General features: G+C 41.4%; 1 protein-coding gene and 1 long non-coding RNA gene across 4 annotated transcripts in view; one reads left to right on the top strand and one right to left on the bottom strand.

The window, feature by feature from the left end:
• Nucleotides 1-22,198, top strand: part of THEMIS (thymocyte selection associated) — a 63,591-nt gene that overhangs the window by 27,117 nt on the left and 14,276 nt on the right. The window lies entirely within an intron of this gene.
• Nucleotides 1-22,198, bottom strand: part of LOC310841052 — a 38,282-nt gene that overhangs the window by 15,357 nt on the left and 727 nt on the right. For 2 of the 3 annotated variants that reach the window (XR_014562301.1, XR_014562303.1), the window contains exon 2: nucleotides 20,060-20,165. This is a non-coding gene — a long non-coding RNA (uncharacterized lncRNA). The remainder of the gene's footprint in view (nucleotides 1-20,059; nucleotides 20,166-22,198) is intronic. The other variant, XR_014562302.1, reaches the window with a different exon arrangement.

The raw sequence follows: 22,198 nt of genomic DNA, 5'->3' as shown, positions 1-22,198 counted from the left end.
CCCTCCTTCTCTGAGCTTCATTCAGAAACTGTAGCTCTGTGAGACTTTTGATACCATTGGCCATCATATCCTTCTGGAGCAGCTGTCCAAGTTATGCACATGTGGCACTTTGCCGTGGTTCTGGTCCTTCTTGCATGGTCATTTCTAGAGGGTGATGCTTGGGGAGTGCTCTTCAGCCTTGTGGAGCCTTCAATATGGGTTTCCTCAGGATTTCATATTCTCTCATGCAAATGGGGTCATCCAGAGTTTTGGACTACGTTGTCAGCAATATGCTGATAGCATATTGTACAGCTTTACTTCTATTGCAAATGTGGCAGTGGTTGTGCTGGACCCTTGTCCTGCCTCAGTGATGGACTGGATGAGAGCCAATAAAATGAATCTCGATCCTGATACGACTAGTGACTGGTTTTCTAGACCAGATGGATGAGAAGTTGCCTGCTCTTGATAGGGTTATACTCGCTCTGAATGAGCAGGTATGCAGCTTGGGCATACTTCCAGATCCTTTGCTGTCATTTGAGGTTCAGGTGGTCTCAGTGGCATGGAGTAAATTCCATTAGCTTCGGCTGGTGACGCAAATGTGCCCCTGTCTGTACAGGAATAACCTTACCTCTGTTGTCTATGCTCTGGTAGACTCCAGGTTATATTACATGTATGAACCAGCCTGGATCCTGCAATCATCAGCTGAGGCCCTTCATGTGCCTCCTCCATGAGAGATCTAGAAGGTGACAACATGACAATCGGCCTTTTATGTGGTTGCTCATCCCAAGGAGGCTCACCTGGCACCTTCATTAAATATCTTTAGGTGCCAGGCAAGAACATTCCTCTTATCACAGGCCTTTGGCTAATTAGCTAATTTATGGCCTTTTAAATTGAGGTGGGGGTTATTGTTTGTTACTATGGTATGTATTTTTGTACTGCAATCTGCCCTGTGATCTTTGGATGAAGGGTGGTATATAAATCTAATACATAAATAAAAATGAAATAAATATGGTTAAGGAAGGGTGCTGTGTTCACATGTAGTACCAAGCTATAGGTAAAACAAACCATGGCTCACAAGTCAACAGCAAACCATAGCTTCAGCATGTAGTTTGTTGGAAGAAGGCAAGCAATAGTTAATGGTATAATGTTCACAATGTTATATGTGAACCAGGTCTAAGGCTTTTTGATTTTTTAAAATAATAGGCACAGGATGGGGAGAATCTTCATGGGGAACTCTAAGCTTAATAGTAGCACAGGGAGACGTTTTCATGGGAATGGAGATGGAGAGGGAAGGTTTAAACTTTCTTTCTCAATGTGCTGTAGACCATATAAAAATTGGGAAGGGTGTCCACAAACAAGCTATTAGATTTCTAAGAAACCTGATATAGTTGTTAATGATACATTTAGTGTCACATCCAGTTTGACCCTTAGTACACAGAGTTTCTGACATCACACCACCACCACCACCACGTTTAAAAATGGAAAGTCCCAATATAACTGTATCACACAATTATTTTGAATAGGTAGATTCAGGCCCAAAATTCACAAAAGTAAGAATAAAATATAGCTTTGTGCCATTGTAAATGGTGGGTGAGTAGCTTAACAGGGTTAATTTGCAGAAATGTGAATGGAGTACTTCCGTTTTACTTGTGTACAATGAAAAACAATAATCAAAACATTAATCTTTTATATTCAAATGAAGCTTGTCTCGACCCCATGGTATGATTTGCATGTGGTCTTTCAACAAAGATAAATCAGAACCGTAGCAGGAGTGCAATGTTTTCCTTGAGTGTAAATGAAGCAATTAAAGTTTGCTTTGACACAACAAAAGAGTTCACTGACAGTGACATTATTCTGAAATTCAACATGTTTACCAGCAGTGAAGCTGAGTGTTCCATAAATCCCCTCCTTACGTATCTAGTTGCTTTAGTATCTGTATATTCGGGGGAGGGGGCTGCTTTCAAAAACCATGCATCAATTTCATTAATATTTAAGTTTGTTTACGTCCTCTCTCTAAAGCAAGAAATACAGTACATACTTCAGTGTTCATAGGCAACCTTCTACATTACAATTAAAAAAACGGAACACATTGGTTCATCTCATTTTCAATGCCTATGAAGAAAATCTCCAAAACAGTCATTTATCCAATTCTCTTCTGTGCCACGAGTTAGTAGCTACCCAGTGTCAATATAAACCCTTAATCCAGATGCTAGGAGCATACTCAACCCATGGCAGGAACAACCAAAACTTGGACTAGAAGTATCCTAGCCCATGCTTGAATGCTATTTGTGATGAGACACTTGAGGTTATAGAGGAACAAAATTATATTTCTGGGGTTCAGTGTGAACCCCCTAAAATAAACCTGCAAATCAACAGCCCATAGGTTCTTCTGACATCTCCTTGTTTTAAATAGGTCTGGGTTGTCTGCTCAATAGTCCTTCCCCGTGTCATTTCCTAAACTTGCTGCAATCCTATGCTTGATTCCTTCTTTCCTTGTTTGCCTTCTGCCTGCCTGTATTCAGGGTAGGCATCTAAAGAGACCTGTGTGGCTGCATAGGGAACTTACAGATGAGCTGAGATTTAAGAACGGCATGTATAAGAAAGGGGAAATCACGAAGGAAGAGAAGCCAAGAGTAGCCAACAGGTGCAGGGAGAAGCTTAGGTGGGCCACAGCTTAGAATCAGTTCAGGCTTGCAAGAGAGTTAAAAATAATAATAAAGGTTTCTTCAGCTATGTTCAAAGCAAGAGAAAAACAACTAAGTAGTAGGTTCTCTGCACGGAGAAGAAAGAGAAATGCTTTTGGGTGACAACTCCTACTTTGCCTCTGCTTCACCCAAAAGGAAAACAGTGCCCATCTTGGTGATAACTGAATAAATGATGCAAAGAGGTAGCTGCAGTCCCAAATAGGAATAGAGGTGGTAAAGGAACACCTAGCTACTTTAAAGAATTCAAATCTCCAGGACTGATGAGCTGCACCCAAGGGTACTAGAGGAGCTTATGGATGTAATCTCAGAGCCTCTGTCTATAATCTTTGAGAATTCGGCGAACAAGTGAAGTCCAGCAGACTGGAGGTGGCAAATGCAGTCCCCATCTTCCAAAAGGGAAAAGAAGAAGGCCCAGGTAATTAACAACTAGTCTTGACATAAATATCAGGAAAGGTCCTAGAACATGGAGATATAGGTGGCAGTAGGGTTGATGAGACGCAAACACACCAGCAGAACTAATCTGGTGCTCCCGCTGGTGTTTTTGCACCACAGTGACCTTGCCATCTCCTCCTCCCTCCCCCTCTACCTCTCATTAAGCAACAGTGATGCAACTGACCAGGGGTCAGGTGAGTGACGGCCTCTACCATGCCACCACCTACTGGTTTTTACTACTAATTTGTTTGGAAAGTGTATTCCCAGTTTCAATGAACATGAACCTAAAAGATAAAAACATTCCTTATCACCATGTAGTTATATGATCTTTTCACATCTATCCACTGTCCCTGCAAACCCTTGTATCATTTCATCATCACCCTTTCCACCTTATAAGAAAAACTACAGTAGCAAACCAACAGCTGAAAGGCAGTCTTCTCTTAACAGATGTGATGGCTTCCAGAGTACCATTCCATCATCCCCCTGAATTGTGAGAGTTCCAAAGAATTCAGCAGAGCCATATTATCTTTCTTTCTCTCCCCCCTCTCTTTTAATCTTAAAAGAGATTGGGTTGTCAATGGGTTTATACAGAGGTGTCACAACTCTGCGCAGCGAAGGGCACATTATTCTTACTTTAAAGCACACATCTAACATCTATTAGCCAAAGCGAGAGTTTAACTTGCACACAGAAGAAAGAAAAGATTCCCCTATGAGTTATTTTGAGAAGCTAAGTGGGAATTAAGTGGCGCCTCTGCCTTATGGCAACTGTCTTCACAAAGCTGAATCTAACTTTAAATGAGTCTATAGAAACTGCTAAAATCACAGCTGGTATGTGAAATAAGGCTGAACAAAATGTGAGTGCCAGTCTGCGACAAAGCAATGCCACTAAGATGCTAATAAAAAGCTCCCATTGAAATAATTACTCCATGATTTTTACATACAAACGACGTGACAAAGTGTAACTCCACTAGCTGGAGCACATGGAGTTTTGTTTGTTCATACCAAGTGTCCCTGTTGAAGCTACCAGGGGAAATGACTACAGCTGTTATTGTCTGATGATGGTAGTAAAAACAGTAACAGTACTGTGCAGTTATCTACAAAATAGGGCATTGAAAGTGGATTGGAAGAAAAAGGATTCAAAACATTGAATATACTGGTGATTTATTTCAATTTGTCCACACTATATTTCATATTAAAGAATCCAGTCAAGGAAAACAGTCATCCATGTCCTGGATTTCAATTTTTCTAGCTTTAAACATACACTGTAAGTGTGAGATAATGGAGACCAAAATAGTTGAACTGATGGTATGGTTGCTGTGCTATTGTTATGCGGTTTGCTATCAAATTTCTGTAAACACAACTATCATATTGTGGGTATGCCTTAACTTGCAAGACCTGCCCAGAGTTGTGAGCTTGATAAAGGCACGTTAATAGCTCAAGATATTCAGGTGATATTTTTATGGTTGTTAGCTTATGGGATTATTTTGAAAAGGAGGAGGGACTAAGGGGTGCATGCCCCTCTTTTCAGTTATGATCACCTAATATCTGGAACATTTGAATGGTATGGCAAAAATCATCCAATCCAGTAAAATTGTTTCCCATTATGCCAGTTTTTGTTTTTTTTAATGTTGATGGTTCTTACTATTTTGTTATGAATCATGTAGCATTTACAGTTTTAAACAGAGTCACACAAACTGTTAATCAGTTCTGGGCCAGAAGGCCAGAGTTGAATGACCTTTCAATATGTACATTCACAGACACATATCATAGATACTCCATTTAAAACCAGTCTCTCTGTGTCTGAGCAGTCAATGAAGCAACTACCTCTGAAGTCAGATCCAACTGTAATGAGTGCTTGGATTGAGAACGAAGTTAAAGGTAAAGGTAAAGGTACCCCTGCCCGTACGGGCCAGTCTTGACAGACTCTGGGGTTGTGCGCCCATCTCACTTAAGAGGCCAGGGGCCAGCGCTGTCCGGAGACACTTCCGGGTCACGTGGCCAGCGTGACATCGCTGCTCTGGCGAGCCAGAGCCGCACACGGAAACACCGTTTACCTTCCCGCTGGTAAGCGTTCCCTATTTATCTACTTGCACCCGGAGGTGCTTTCGAACTGCTAGGTTGGCAGGCACTGGGACCGAGCAGCAGGAGCGCACCCCGCCGCAGGGATTCGAACCGCCGACCTTTCGATCGGCAAGTCCTAGGCGCTGAGGCTTTAACCCACAGCGCCACCTGCGTCCCTGAGAACGAAGTTAGTTAATGTCAAATCCATGATGAATTAAGGTTTTTCACTTATGACTCTACAAAAGAATACCACTTGCACATTATTTGTCAATAACTTAACACCTTGATATTTTCTTTTGTCACAAATTTCTGGGTTCCATTCTTAATAGGTTTGAATACAGTCTCTCTTTTCCACTGCTCATTTTTCTAGAGATGATGAAGTGGGACATTTTACAGTGAGAGCAGATGGCCTAAAATAGAAGATATTTCTGAATTCACCTCAGGTGATAGTGGCTGAAGAGCAGGGATGGGCAGATCAATTGCTACCTAAGCCATGTAAAGTGAACGTATTCATTCATAAGGCCCTTCCATCTTTCTTCCACATTAATCTCTAATTCCCCCCAACAAAAAAAATACAAATTTTCATTTATTTAAGTTCTACTTTTATACTGCCTATCCAACAGCATGTCAAATTCAAAAATATCATGCAACATTTACCAACAAAATAATATATATTTTTTAAAAAACTTTTAAAACAGTATTTTGAAACAAATACAGTGAAACCTCAGTTTTTAAAGGTAATCCATTCTGGAAGACCATTCAAGTTCCGAAACGTTCGAAAACTGAAAACTCAATAGCCGACAGCTAGGCCTCAGGATCTTGCAATCAGCGGAAGCTGCGTGGCATGTTTGACTTCCTAGGCGTGTTCGAAAACCGAAACATTTACTTCCAGGTTTAAGGCGTTTGAAAACTGAAATGTTCGTCAGTGGAGACATTCAAAACCTGAAATGCTTGTCAACGGAGATGTTCAAAAACCAAGCTACCACTGTAAAGTAGTAGCATATAAACAACAACACAAAGCCCATGTGGGAAACTTTAACACTCATTCAAATAAAGGCTATTAAAAGCTCCAGGGGGAAGAGGAAAGTCTTCACCTGGCAAATAAGAGAGAATATTGTAGGGGCCAGGCAAGCCTCTCTGGGGAAGCCATACATGCAACATTAAATATAGAAAACAACAATAAGAAGAAAAACAGAATACCCACAGCAGCAGCATTTAACCAGAATGATGTTTTTAAGGGGTAGTTATCTCAAGCCCATCATTTATGCAAACAGCAGTCTTGAATGAGCAAAGATGTCAGATGAGAGAAGCTATAGGTACCCAGGTGCTATCCTAGTGCTCATCATTTGCCCTTCACAGTGTATGCACAACACACCTCAGCTGCTGTCCGGAGCTCGGACAGTTCAATCCTGCTATTCTGTTACAAAGAGAACTGCAGTATGGAACAGAACTGAGCGGCAGTTATTATTTATTTATTTAAAAATGTAGATGCCGCCCTTTGATTCCACAATAGTTTACAATGAAGACAATTCAGTGAACCATAAAATAAACAAGGCAACATTTTTTTTTATGCCTACATCTGGAGTGAGATGAAATGAAGGGTGCTGTTTGATAAACCTGACCTATCCATCTCTTTATTCTTAGTCGTTAGTACTCCTTTATTTTAAAGCTATAATGGGGTTGCTATATCTTGGAGAACAAAAAAGAGGGCAGCCCGAGCTGGGAAAAGAGGTGCACAGGTGTGTGGGGCTACCACTGTGCCCACACACCTCTTTCCCTGGTTCAGGATGGCAATGACCACGGCGTGCAGAGCTGCCTGAGCCCAAGCCGCTGTCATCCCGAGCAGAGGTGGGACTCCAGCTCCTACCTGTTCTCTGCTGCGACAGCCTTCCTCCGCTGCAGCACCTCCACTTCTGGGGCACAGCACCCTCCTGAACATGCACATGCCCCCCCAAACCGCCTAGCCCCCCCAAAAACAACCCAAACCTGGACATTTCCTTTAAAATATTAAAATCCGACTGGATGGGCATGTTGGCCCCCCAAAAGAGGACATGTCCGGGTTTTACCAGATGTATGGCAATGCTAAGTTATAAGTAAACATTGGCCTGCTTTTTCTTCCACAGTCATTTAATTCTCCTTTCTTCTGACACTGGCATAGGTAGACAATCGCCCCCACCCCAAAGCAAAAAACTCCACAACTAACTGTAATAGAGTGAGTGTCGTGCCTAAGTGTTATAGTGTACACTTACTACTTCTTCCTCAGGAGCTCTCTTCTAAGTATTTTTGATATTTTTCAATAGTACACTCTTGTATCCCTTCCGGGCATCCTTTTAATTTAGCTATTCAAATTAACTCCTGGCTGTCAAATGTCTCGAGACTCACAGCTACATCAGTTAACATTATCTAAATGTTCATTTAAGCCTGTTTTAGTCACATTTGTTCTGTTATCAACTCTTTTTTACATCTGTTATTAATTCCCTACAGGAAACTTTCGGCTCTTTGATTTCACACTGGCAATTCTCTTACACCCAGCATCCTGGCAGCTAGAGCCTATCATGCCTCTGCTTCATTTGAAAAAGGGAACTTCAATAATATTTAATGCGAATTTCTGGGCTATATTTAGTATCGGGGACATGTTCTGATGGGCTACCCTTAATGTAAAATAGGTGGAGAATATCGCCCTAAGAAAGGACTGTTTAAGAGTTGGAATTAGAAAATGTCTGCCAACTGCAATGGAAAATAGACTTTGGAGAAAGTTTCTTTATATCAGATGGCTTCCTTGTTTGTGATATCTATTGGCTGATAACATTGCTAATGTCTGCTGCTGGCCAACTTATTTTTCCGATTTCTTTTGTCAGACAGTGCTGCTGGTTAATAGCCCAAGAGTGGATGGTGAAGGTTTCCTCAATGAGAGTTAATGGTTACAAAATAGCTGGATCGCTCTTGAGTGCTTTGAATGGGAGAACCTAACAGAATTTGAACATAGATAATTTGACAGTTGACACACTTTCCTCCTGAGCTATATGTGCATGAAGAACCAGGTGTTTGGGAACAGAGACCATGAGACTGGGTGCGGGGTGGAGAGGGTGAGAGCTGAAGGCACCTGGGTTTGGAGGAGCAAGTATCTCTCTCTGCTGATCTGATGTGGGATAGTGGCCCTGCTGCCTGGCAGGAATATGCATGCTGTCAATTCACCTCCACCTATGCTCTGCTTGCATATTAGTAAAGAAACAAAACATTACAAGAACACTGTTAAGTCCCCAGTGCGCTCTCCTTTAAAGGATACTCAAATTAGCACTGCCACTGGAAGTTGGGGAAGTCTGGAGCATGTAACTATATTGTTGTAGACTTTTCAGGATCCACTGCTAAAAAAACGCTGTGCCTGTTAACTGTGTAAATTTGATGGCACATTGCCTCTATTTTCAGACTGCAGATATCAGGGAACTATATGACTTCCAAATGGCATGAAAATTATCGCCTTGCTAGCTTATAGGAAAATCCCAAGGCCTCTTTTCAAGCAGTGAAATACTGCCTGGCACAGAAGTCAGAAGATCCTCTTTGAAACAGCAGGGGATTGTACAGATGTATAAATTGTAGTTTGGATGTTCCTTTAAAACTAGATATAAAAGACTCCACTACAGCCCACCTTTTGGATAAAAGACTCTGCCTGTCAGAAATGCACAAGGGAGGTATTTAAAACAAAGAGGAATATATGTGTCCTAGTACTGGAAAGGAATTGTGCATTCAACAGGGGAAAATGACTGAACTAGTACAAGTAAGTATAACAGCAAAGAGCAAAGGGGAAAGATGTGTTATCTTGCTTCCTTTCAGGTAAAAAGAGAAATCTTTATGACTTATTTGTTGTGTCAGAAAATAATCTGTGCTGGGTTGTGACATGATGATGGACCAGGGGCGGGGGGAGAGAACATACATAGATGGTGTCACACCTTTTGTGTGTATGTTATGTTTTGTATAATGAAATCTTGTGAAAAGAAAAAGCTGTGCACCATTCGTTTCAACTATGGCTGGTGAGAAAAGCCATTTTGGTGGTTCAAAGTAGAAAGGGCTTTATTAACTGTGAGAAGAAGGGGGTAACACTGCCCAGAACCTGTGAATATAAATGCCAAGATACCCAAACAAGATGTGATCACAGTTGTATTACTGGTCACAGCGGGGTTGGAGACTGAGTACATTGAGTACATACCTGAAAGACTTCATACACTCAAAACAACAGTGGCCTCATGCATACATAATGGGAAACCATTGTTTACAAGGCACTTTACTAACCCTAGCTCTTGTGTCTGCTACTACTTACGTCTTCTCTTCTGGCATTGCTATGAAGATACCAGACGTTTCCATTTTGTTTCAGTTTATCTGAACCCTTTATTTTGAAGTTGGCTAGTTTTCACTAACTTTGGCCAGGTTTGGATATTGCAACTGTGGGTTTGGAGTGTGGATAACTTCAATAGATGTAATAAGGACTTGGCAAGTAGCCAAAATAAGGTTCCAACTCGTTCTCCTTCCTCTATGAAAGCCAGCACACCTAGGGAAGGGACTTAATATCACAGACTAGGCTTGGTTATTAAAGAGACAGACCACATTCACTACAGCAACAACCTGTGGTTAGTCTAACATAACATAAAGCTCCCAGATTCCTTGGAATTACCGGTATGTGGCAGCTGATCTCTGTATCATACCAGCTTCAGTGTTCTGCAATCTTCTGCCTCCAGTCTGAGAGAGTTTAAGTGCTATGTCTCTCTGATCATCTTCAGCTAGCTTTTTTCCCACCTTCCTATTCATGATTTGATTTGAATTTTTTTTTTTTTTTTAATTTAGAAAAGCAAATAGTAATTTCTTTCTGGCTTTGTAGTTTTACAAACTCAATCATCAAAATCTTCCATTAACATATTTATCACATCTATATTCCGGGAGAATGATGAAGGCTTTTCTAGAATTAAATTGATAAAATGTATATTGTTGCTAGTGACTTTTACTGCAACTTTCCTTTTCCTTCTGTAGAACCTGCTTTGGAGACTATTCTTCTAAAACTTTGTATACATATAGAGTTTGTTTAGTAAAAAAATAAAAACCTGGACTGTGCTGCCCAAAGCTAAATTTCCTTTATAGAAAGAATAAAATGGAAAATAAATGCAAGCCTGCTTGGAAGAGTAAATTGCCAGCAAAAAAATCAGGATGCAGAATTTCACTGACACTATTAAAGCTTTCTTAGGGTATCCTCAGAGGCAGACTTGCTCCACTCCACCCATTTTCTGTTTCTTTTTCACTCTCTCCTATCCTCATGCCCTGCCATCCTTCCCTTGTTGTTATGCCTACTACCTTTCTCTTCCTGTCTCTTTGTGCCAAGGCAGTCCAACACATGACCCAAGAGCCACATGCAGCCCTCAAGGCCTTTTTGGCAGCCCTTGGCAACATTTGATGCCAGCCCCTCTGCAACCTCACACTGCCTTCCCAAAGCCTAAGTGAGACCCTGGACTTTGGGAAGGAGGCCTGAGGGCTCCAATGGGGTCCTAAAGCCCTACCATCTCCCTCCAAAAGCCTAGTTAACACTTTCACAGCTTTGGGAAGAAGGTGGAAGAGCTCTAGAGTTTGGATTTGATATCCCGCTTTATCACTACCCAAAGGAGTCTCAAAGCGGCTAACATTTTCCTTTCCCTTCCTCCTCCACAACAAACACTCTGTGAGGTGAGTGGAGCTGAGAGACTTCAGAGAGGTCACCCAGCAGCTGCATGTGGAGGAGTGGGGAATCGAACCCGGTTCACCAGATTACAAATCTACCGCTCTTAACCACTACACCACACTGGCCCTGCCAGAGCCTCATACCTCCCTTCCAAAGTCCAGTGTCTTGCTTAGCCGGCTTTGGGAAGGCAACATGAGGGCTTGGGGGGAATGCATCAAATTTTGGCCTCGCTCCCCTGCGCCATGCACGGCAAGAAAATTTAATGCAATCTGTGGTCCCAGGTTCCATGTCAAAGTACTTTTGCAGCCCTCTTGGTATGAAAAGTTGGACAGCCCTGCTTTATATTATACTACTACAATTGTTTTTCTGTGGTCTGAGGACCCATTTCTTATTCCATTGATCCACAAGGACATTGCACTCAGGCTCTGTCAGTGTAGCTCAGCTTCACTCAATGTGCCCCAAGAAGCATCTAGATGAGGTGTGGTTGGGCTTTTGCCAAGTGTGCCATGGGTTACCTCCAAATTATGGAAACATACCTGACCTGAGGGTGTGGGGATTTGGTTGGGACACCTAAGTGCCACAAAGCATAGCCTAATGCTATGCCTAATAGCCTAATGCATAGCCTAATGCGGCTAGCACCTGTGGGACCAACTTCATTTTCTTTTCTATTTGTTGCTTTAGGTTGTCTTTTAAAAAAACAAAGACAGAGAGGCAAACATGTGAGAGAAGGAGAAAGACAAGGGAGACTGAAACTAAAAAAGGAGAGAAAGTGGGTTACAGGTTAAAGTTGAAAGTGGATGCTGGGTTTGAAAAGGTTGATCTGACACCACCCAGGGAGTGCTTGTGACATTGGACATTAAGATGTAAGCTTTATTTTTGAGTCTGGGGACATATCTGCATGGATGTTATGTAGGCATTCTGCGATCATTTGATAGCCATGCTTTGTATGGACTGAACCTATTTCCCTCCCTGTGAGTATCACAGGCAAGGAATACTGATGAAATTACTAATGGTTTTGTGAGAACTGGCCCTTTCTTTTTGTGCCTCTGTAACTGTTGGGCAGTGAACACAATGCTAGAGTAATCTTACAATCTGTTGCTTTTGATGCTGCTATGTGCTATTAATGGGTTATATAAAGTGAAATCAACTGAGGTCTACAATATTCTTGGATTATGCAGAGAGGGATGTGTGTGTGTTTATAGTTCTCATTCTAAAAAGTAACAATAATTTCCACTTAATGATTTTAATGGACCAGCTGGAATTAATATGTTGCTTAGCAAGGCATGGAAAGGATTTGGCAGGAGGAAATTCAGAGACTAAGAAATGGAGAGAGAAAAATGCTAACACTGTATGTATTATTATATAGGCATTAGGAGAAGTGTCTGACCTGATTAGTTCCAGTTTCTCATCTCATAGGCCTCTGCTTACAGAGGCTGCCTGAAGGATTTACATATTTGCAGTATCACAACATAGTATTGCTTTGAATTTGGGGTTAGAGTCTTGACTCGGTTGGCCACAATGCAATACAGAACTAAGCATGCTTAACTTTGTTTTGGATTGTATCCATTGCAAATCAGTGTAACAGCAGAAGAAAGTGATGCTGATCATACGCACTCAATTTTATACTTCAGTAGGGCTGTGTATTTGGATTTGGCCAAGATTAAAAATAAGGATATTTCACATTCATATCTGAAATTTAAATCATGCATTTGGCTTAGGTAGCATATCTCTCTCTCTCTCTCTCTCTCTCTCTCTCTCTCTCTCACACACACACACACACACACACACACACCATTTCAGCTAAATGAGATTAAGGGCTGATCTACACTCATGGTTTATAATGTTAAAGAAGGATTAAGGAAGGATTTTCATAACTTAACAGACACATTAATAATGCATTATTAAAATGTGACACCAGAGGGTGCTACAGAGGACCCTGAAATAGGGAAACTGCGTTGTTACTGACAAAACAAGGTAGGAACGTTTTTTATTTACCAGTATGCCCTGTGACTTTTTAGAGCGCTATATCTAATATTGTTCTAACAACGTTTCAAAGGTCTGTGTAGATCCAGCCTAAGTCTTACCGAGATAAGGAAGGATGAGGGGGAAATTCTGTTTGGTTGAAAATTTAATGCAAACCAACCTAATTTGCACATCCCCAAACAATAAGTGAATCATATTGCTGTCACATGGAGGGTGGATGCTCCACATGCTCCACAGGCTAGACCCCAAATGAACAGATTCAAGTTATAAGAAAGGAGATTCTGACTAAACACCAGGAATAATTTTCTGATAGTAAGAGTGTTTGACAGTGCAACAGACTCCCTTAGGAGGTGGTGTACTCTTCTTCCTTGAAAGTTTTTAAGCAGAGGTTGGATAGCTATTTGTCATGTATACTTTAGTTGAGATTCCTGCATTGGAGGGGGTTGGATTAGATGACCCTTGGGGTCCCTCCCAATGTCTGATTCTGTGATTCTATATTCAGACCAGTTTCTTTGAGAGACTATTGGCCTTACTTGAAGAATGAGATGCTTCCAGGGGCCAGGCAGGAGCCGGGCGGACTTTGGCTGGATGTAACATCATCTAAAAGGAGAACAATAGGCCAAAGTGGGACTGTGCATGGTTGAGTTTTGATTGGGCTGGATCTGGATAGAGATCATTGACTTTCTCTATGAGCTGAATCCCAAAGCTATGGCTTGTGAGATGAGGCTTCCCTGAAAACCTAAGAAGGTCTGTTGGAGCGTTGCATGCAAGCAGATCCTCGTCTTCACACAAATGGCAACCTTGTTAAATGGTTCATTTGAACACATAAGTTTGTTTGCTTGCTTGCTCTACGGGTCAGTAAACAATGAAAGGGTGGTTTTCACTGGGGAAATGGTGTCCAGGAAAGGGATTAAACTTTCACTCCTCCAGTACTATGTTCTTCCTCAGCTTCCCACCCAATGCTCTTACTTACATACTGGCCCAAATATAAGCCGCGCCTGAATATAAGCCATACCTTTAAAATTGAAGAGGGGGGAAAGGAAAAAAAGACAATACATGGCGGCGACCACATGGTCCAAGCAAAAAATTGCAGCCCTAGAGGACCCACACAGTGCACTGGTACATGATGCGGGCTGCCAAAGGCACCCTGACAATCCCCCAGAGCGCCAGCCCTACACGGTGCAGCTGGGGGAGGTTTGCGTAGGGCAGTGGCGGTGGCAGCCCACCCACACACCCACAACCCACCACTGGCTGCCCCTCCTTGCAGGGCGGGCACCCTATACGCTCCCTAACAGCGGTGGGGCTGGCTGAGCATAAAGAGACATTCTGCAGGGGGGGGGGGCGTAGTTCGCACCACACCAGGCAGGCCCCTCCCCCCGCCCTATTAACACTGGCGGGGCAGGCAGAGGGAGATCGCATGGTGGCAGTGGCGCAGCAGCTCCCGCTGGCACTCGCTGTCCCACTGCCCACCGTTCCAAGCACTGGGCGGGCACCCCCCCAAATGACAGTGGAGGTGCACAGTGGGAAGTGTGAGGCAGTGGCACCGGCGGCTGCCCGCCAGCCACCCACCAGCCCCGTTTGCAAGGGCTCCAGCAAGAGTTAAGGGAGGGCTAACCGTCTGCCTGTTTCAGCAGTGATATCGGGCTTTTTGTAAGGTCGCAAATTATTAGCTGCACTTTAACTTTTCACAGTCGGAATTTGGAAGAAGAAGTGTGGCTTATATTCGGGCCAATACAGTACTCAGATTTAAAGCGATGGGAAATCCAGTCACAGGTATCTGAGTGTCTGCTGTACATTGATTCAGAAGGTGCGTAAAAGGCCTGCAGCTACATTAGCCCTGCTAGATGCTGTTGGACTACAATGCCCAGCAGCCCCAGCCAACATGACCAAATGTCAGGGATGGTGGGAATTGTAGTTCGGCATCTGCTAAGGCATGTGTTAACCACATTTGGCATGCATTCTTATAATCCAGGGGTAGCAAATCTTTTTTGGCCCAGTGGTCCAGATTTTCATATCATCCTGTCCCTGTGCACCAACTTCATCATCATCATCATCATCATCATCATCATTATTATTATTATTATTTAAATTTCTATACTGCCCTTCATTCGAGGATCACAGGGCAGTTTGCAATATACAAACACATAAATATATCACGTAATAGCAAACAAACATTGGAATCACATTTCATTATTTCATTCTTTTCTGTTGGCTCCCCTGCTGTCCCCCCACCCAATGTTGCATACAAGGTATCAGAATGAAGCTTTGTTGTTGTTTTTTAGAATGGAAATTATTGCAGAGTTTTGAAACACGGAAAAAGGAAATAAGAGCAAATAATACTCCCAGTTTAATAATATGGAAAGGGGGAAATGAATGGGCATCTCATGTGAGTAACAGTTTGTGAAACTTTCCACAGGAGAAATGTCCAATTCCTCTACTCACTTTTGCTTTCTGTTTGGGTTCTTCACACTGTAAAAAGGTAAAGGGACCCCTGACCATTAAGTCCAGTCACGAACGACTTTGGGGTTCCGGACCTCATCTCGCTCTATAGGCCGAGGGAGCCAGCGTTTGTCCTCAGACAGCTTCCGGGTTATGTGGCCAGCATGACTATGCCGCTTCTGGCGAACCAGAGCAGCGCACAGAAACACCTTTTACCTTCCCGCCGGAGCGGTACCTATCTATCTACTTGCACTTTAACGTGCTTTCGAACTGCTAGGTTGGCAGGAGCAGGCACCGAGCAACGGGAGCTCACCCCGTCGAGGGGATTCGAACCGCTGACCTTCTGATCGGCAAGCCCTAGGCTCAGTGGTTTAGACCAAAGCTGTTAACACCTGTGCTATCAAAGGTGGAACTTCCTAGCAAGAATGTGATCTGGCTTATGAAGGGCAATGATGAGTGTAGCTCTGCTATATTTCAGCTCTCAAATGTATGCTTTAAAAAAGTAACTAGTTTTCTCTCACACACACAAAGCCTAGTCTCTTAGCTGCTTATTTTTATAAGATTTCCATAAGGACACTGCCTATATTACACAGTGAAATCAAGCAGAATATTCAGTGATTTCTAAGAATTAAGTGTTTTGATGTTTCTAGATTAAAAATTACAAACAGTGTAGTTCAACTATATATCTCTTCAATTGGACTAATCAGTGCCAGAAGGGTGGATATGAAAATAGTAGAGCATTTATACAAATTTAATGCTTTTGCACTTAACATAATATTGTTTTAAAAAATTGCTGCAGCCAGCTCTTCCATTTGCTTCCCACCACCCTTTTCTTTTTAGGGTTTCATCTATACAACTCAGGGCCAAACTAAATGTGTAGCTCAGCACTTAAATGAAGTGTGTGTGTGTGTGTGTGTGTGTGTGTGTGTGTGTGTGTTACAAATAGCCCATAATATCTGGATCAAGATCTTTGCCATTCACTTGTGGCTTTGCAGACAACTTGTCCATGAAAGCACAACTTGGTTTAAAATAAATTCCAGGTCACCACAGCTGAAGGTGACAAAGGAGCAGGCAGGTTGCTCCTTCCTAGAACATCAGGAATAACTTTCAAGCAATAAGAGCTGTTCAATAGTGGAACAGACTCCCAGGAGAGGTAGTGGACTCTCCTTCCTTGGAGACTTTTAAGCAGAGGTTGGATGGCCATCTGCCATGTACAATCTAGTTGGGATTCCTGCGTTGTAAGCGGTTGGACTAGATGATCCTCAGGATCCCTTTCAACTCTTCAGTTCTATGATTCTATATGATTCTATTTCCTATGCTGCTATTATCTTTTACCAGTGCTGTGCTTAGAAGTATAGTGTGGTTAATGTGCGAAACATAGATACAGTATTAACTAATGTGGAACTGGAATGTACCCTTAGTACAGCAGGTGACGCTATAATGGACAGAAACAGGCATTTCTGTTGAAGATACCCAAGTGATGCTTTGCATTAAAATGAAGTGAGCCAGACATTTGATTATCTTAGCCAGTTAATCAGGGCCATTTCTCTTTATAAGTACAGCAAGGAAGAGAGCTTACAAAAACGTAAAACATGGTGCAGTTAAGTACCAGCCAGCCAGAAAAATGTGTAATAAAAAGTGTAAAACATGCTTCTGATTATCAGAGGAAACATACTCAAGTAGCTTGAGTGGCCCTACTTACCATTTGCTCCTTGTGTTAGAAGAAGCAAAAGATATGCAACGTTAGATAGAAAAAGCCTCTGAACAGAGAGCTTGTTAAGTTTATTTTCTTGTACTTGTGCTATTAGAGGCCTAAAAAGAATTCATAGTAACTTTATAGTCATCCATCAGTTTGCCGTGGTTGACAAGAAAGGAAGGAAAGTTTGTGCTCTCCTAAACTCTTAATACTGTATGCCAACAGATATTGTCAACTGAGTTTGCAGCATAGGATCACTTATCCCTCCCACACTAATAATAATAATAATAATAATAATAATAATAATAATAGCATTATTTATATCCCACCCAGCTATTACTAGCATGAGAAGAAATAAGGCCTACTGATGGGGATTAACTTCCATGTAAAAGTTCCAGAGCAGCAGTTATGTAGGGTATAGTATAGAGTGCTTCTCCAAAAACATGAAACATTTTTTCTATCTCCTTTTTATAATTTCCTAATTATTTGTTGGTTTGAAGATTAGTGCTGCCCTCCTCTTTTAGTCTTTCTTTCACAAAGGAGGAAGAAACAGTCTTTTGGTAATAGGAGCTCCATCCTATAGGGAATAATTTGGAAAACAACAAAAGCTGCACACATGGAGCTCCAATTCATACACAACCAGGTTTCCTCTTCCTCATCTATGAGCAGAACGCACAGGGACACTGCATTTCTCTAATCACATTATCTGTGTGTTGCTAATGGCATGGGTCTTCCAAAGCAGACATGGAGTTGCCCTCTCCTATAGCAATGAATTTTATTCAAATACAGGCCTTCTTTGTGGACATCTCCATGTACACCCAACTTGGACAAAGTTGGATTAAGTATCCCTTTGCTAATCAGCTACTTTCCTTTTGATCATGTAATGTTTAAAATCCCTTTGATAACCACAGGGTAATACTCAGTTTCTCTGTGATATGCAGAACAGTTTCTTTGGAACAAGAAATGGACAGTTTCATATAACATCAAAACGAGCTCTGAAAAGTTTCATGTTAGGCAGAGAGCTAGAATGGAGAATTTGTGGAAAGAAACTAATGACTATTTCTAGTACTTTTACAATCATATTTGTGCACTATTGGAAATGCCATTCTTAATTCTGAATATGGAATATATTATTCCTAAAGGAGTAATATTTTTTAGTAATAAGTAAACACAAATGCATTTGTTTACTTGTAACTAGAAGATATTACTCCTTCAGGAATAATATATTCCCAATATATTTGTTCTATGTCCCTTATAGGTATATTAAAATTGGACATAATAAGAAAAAATGGGAAAAGTTGAATGAATGATGAGCTACTTTTTATGTGAGGGGGAGAAATGTGAATTTGATAAAATAATCAGCAACACATCCAGTGGAACAGTGTTGAATAATTTCACCTTATTTTTGCAGTGTTTTGAACAATCAAAATTTGAAAAGATATCCAAAACTCAGCTGGAATGGTTTCTGCTGGGACCACAAACTAAAGTCATCAAGATGAGAAATCTCGAATCTAGTATTGTTCTGAGAAATATGGAAAAGTACAGCAAAAGAAGTTTAGCTGAAAGGTTTATCTGAAACTATTATACTTCTTCATTTTAGTGATTCCTTGTATAAGGGAAAAAATGATCTAGTTTTATTGAGCTTGTTGCTTGCTCTATCAATTTTTTCTTATCAGAGGCCAGATCCCAGCCAGCAATATAAATACTTTAAAATGGTATCCCAGAGAAACACTGGAGGCGCATTCACCACATCATAAACTTCTCTATGTGGTGTGTGTGTATGTGTTCCTCTTTTAGTTCCTAAGTTTTAGTGTGTTGCTAGAAATTATCATAAATATGCCATTTTGCATTTTCAGTTTGCAGTTTTCCACTCACAAAAACAGCATCACACAACCTGTGGGGTCCCCCCTTTTAATCTTTAACTAAGGCCTTAAATTTAGGGCTTAAAATTTGTTTGGGTCCAGAATATATGAAGGCCAGTCTTCTTCCATCTGAGCATGCACCGCCATGCTGCTCAGGTTGATTGTCAATCACCTGTTGATTGTCTCCCTGCCATCTGAAGGTCAATGGGTGGAGATAAAAGGTTTTTTTGACTGTCTGTGGCACTTGGACAGTGAAATACCCTTCCCAATATGATTTATAAAGATCCTTTGCTGTCCACCTTTCCATGGACTGCAGGGCCAGAACTAGGGTGGGATGAGAGTCCTGGGCACCTGATTCAAAGAGGTACCAAAATCATGATTAATGTTATACATATTATTAGTAGTCATGGGCAATCATTGTATAATTGTGAAATACCCTTCCCAATATGATTTATAACGATCCTTTGCTGTCCACTTTTCCATGGACTGCAGGGCCAGAACTAGGGTGGGATGAGAGTCCTGGGCACCTGATTCAAAGAGGTACCAAAATCATGATTAATGTTATACATATTATTAGTAGTCATGGGCAATCATTGTATTTCATGCTAAAATAGGGGAGTGAGTTAAATACTGCAGAAATTTCATTAGAAATTTAAAGCTTTAAACAACAGGTACTGCCAATTTTCCCATTCCAGAGTCAGCAACAAATTTAGACCTCTTGAAAATAATCCTTAATATTCATTAATGGTGCTTTATCAAGACTTGTGTAAATGTATTTGTTGTTTCATTTTATTACAACTGTTAATCTTTTACATCATAATTATTGGGCTGGCTTAGGGGTGCAGTTTCATTTTGGTTTCCCTGGATGTAAAGAAACCCATTTCTGGCTCCAGGTGGCTGAAACATAACTCTTGAAGAAAGAGTTTGGCCTTGTGTTATATTATTCATTTCTCCATTGGCTATATATGTGTGTGGTTGAATCCAGAGGTACATTTGCATGACTGGAAAGCTTATTCTGCAACCCCAAATTTTCAGTGGATTAGAGTGCCAAAATGTGCAGAAAGCTCCACAAGAACAAGAGGTTTCGCTGATGTAGACAGTCAGAACTCACAAAAGGTGACTGGGTAGGGAAGGCAGAACTAGAGCTTTCCTGCACAGTCTCCCTGTGAATAGAGCTAAAGTAAGCTCTATATCTGAATCCTACCTTTCTTCCAGGCCCTCTTGTTTCTTGACACAAGCAGAGTCTGTGTTTCAGTTCACCCACCTGTAAAATAAGACGATGATCTGCAGCCACATCTTCCTCTGGGATTCTGTGAAGATTCATTAGTCAATGTCAATAGTCTGGTGTTCTGAAGACAAAACATGCTATAAAAATGTAAAGTACTTAAGATAGCAGGGCATACATTTCCAAGCTTGAACCATTCTGATTATAATGAAAACCAAGGAGCTGTGCTTGTAAGGTGAAGGCATGGCCAGAAACAGCTGTAACTGACTCCACCTCAGAACTTTGTATTTCAGATGACACGAGATGAGATGAAAATTCTGCCTGTGGCATTTGACATATGATAATATATTACATATACGGAATCTCCAGCTGCTGCTTGTAGTTATCAAGCAATGAACATAGATGTGTGACTCAGCCTTGATACACAGTCCAATCTGGTGTGAAAAATACCTATATAAATATAGATATATGCTATCATGTAAAATGGTTAAAAATATGCAATCACATACAGAACAAGAAAAACACCAAATGATAGTTGCGGAATTAAAAAGAAAAAACTGTTCAACTGGAGTTTTTAAAAGTCTGGGGAAATGAAAAAGGAAAAAAGATTCTAGGGAACCAGGCAGAGGGCCTTCTCGGTAGTGGTGCCCGCCCTGTGGAATGCCCTCCCATAAGATGTCAAGGAAATAAACAACTACAGTGGTACCTCAGGTTACATACACTTCAGGTTACATACACTTCAGGTTATAGACTCCGCAAACCCCGAAATAGTACCTCAGGTTAAGAACTTTGCTTCAGGATGAGAACAGAAATTGTGCTCTAGCGGTGCAGCGGCAGCGCAAGGCCCCATTAGCTAAAGTGGTGCTTCAGGTTAAGAACAGTTTCAGGTTAAGAACGGACCTCCGGAACGAATTAAGTACTACTGTATCTGACTTTTAGAAGACATCTGAAGTCAGCCCTGTTTAGGGAAGTTTTGAATATTTGATGTTTTATTGTGCTTTTAATATTCTGTTGGGATCCACCCAGAGTGACTGGGGAAACCCAGCCAGATGGGCAGGGTATATATAAAGAAATAATAAGTTGGCACATCCAGAGAATCACCTTGGGCAGCAGGTGCTAGAGTCTCTGGTGGCAGCCTTCCCACCTCCAGTTGTCCTTCCTGAGCCTCTGGGCAATTGCCCTTGTTGGAGGGCAGAGCTGGGTATGCCACATCACTTGTCCTACATGCCCAAAACTAGGCTGCTTTGCCCTGTGGAGAATGCTGAAGTGAGATTCCGCTGCAAATCCATTCAGTTTCTGTATGTCAAATTGGGTGGGGGTGGGATCTTTGTCCTTTGACTCAGGAAGGAAAACATCTTGGGCTGGCCTTGCTGGCTTCAAAAATATGTGAACAGGTGCCAGGCAAACTTCCTGTGGTCCAAGGTCATGGTAGTACAAAGGAAAAGACCTTCTCCCAAGTCACAATAAACCTAACCTCAGGGAGTGGGGACATTCAGAGAACTTAATTTACAAACAAGTTCTGAGTCCCAAACAAAAATCTGTGAAAAAGAGCCAGTTTTAGTATGGTGGAGAAATGTCTGCATGGATATATGTATATTATTTCTTGTTACGTTGTTGGTGTATAAATGTTTTTAGTATTATGTGTGTTTTCATTTTCTATTAATCTTAATGGCGTTTTTGTTTTTTTAAAAATCTTTGTGAGTCACTTTGAAAATATTTCATAAAAAGTGAGGAATGGGCTTAAATTATAATATCCAGGAGAAATGTTCTCTGCACTTTGTGTTGGAGAGGGAGGATTACGTGAAATATTTTGTTTCTGATTTGCGCCATGAGATGGAGGGAGGGAAGAAAGAGGTGTAACATGAATTCAAAATGCTTCTGGAAGCTAAATGCAATATCATCATCACCCTTCTGAAGTTGTTCCTGTAAACAATTCCTTCTCTTTCCCCTCTTTTTATACTTTCTCTTCACATGGGATTAGGGTTTTGGTTTTTTTTAAAGTCTGCATTATTTGTCGGCTATTTCCTCTACCAGTGCCCAGAGACAAACTTGAATCTAGTTAACAATTTAGTACTGCTGTTATGCAGAGCCGCATATTTTCAAATGTACAGAGGAGGA

Source organism: Podarcis gaigeae, assembly GCF_964106915.1.
Source record: "Podarcis gaigeae genome assembly, chromosome: 3".
Classification (NCBI taxonomy): Eukaryota; Metazoa; Chordata; class Lepidosauria; order Squamata; family Lacertidae; genus Podarcis; species Podarcis gaigeae.
This window is presented reverse-complemented; position numbering and strand designations above follow the sequence as displayed.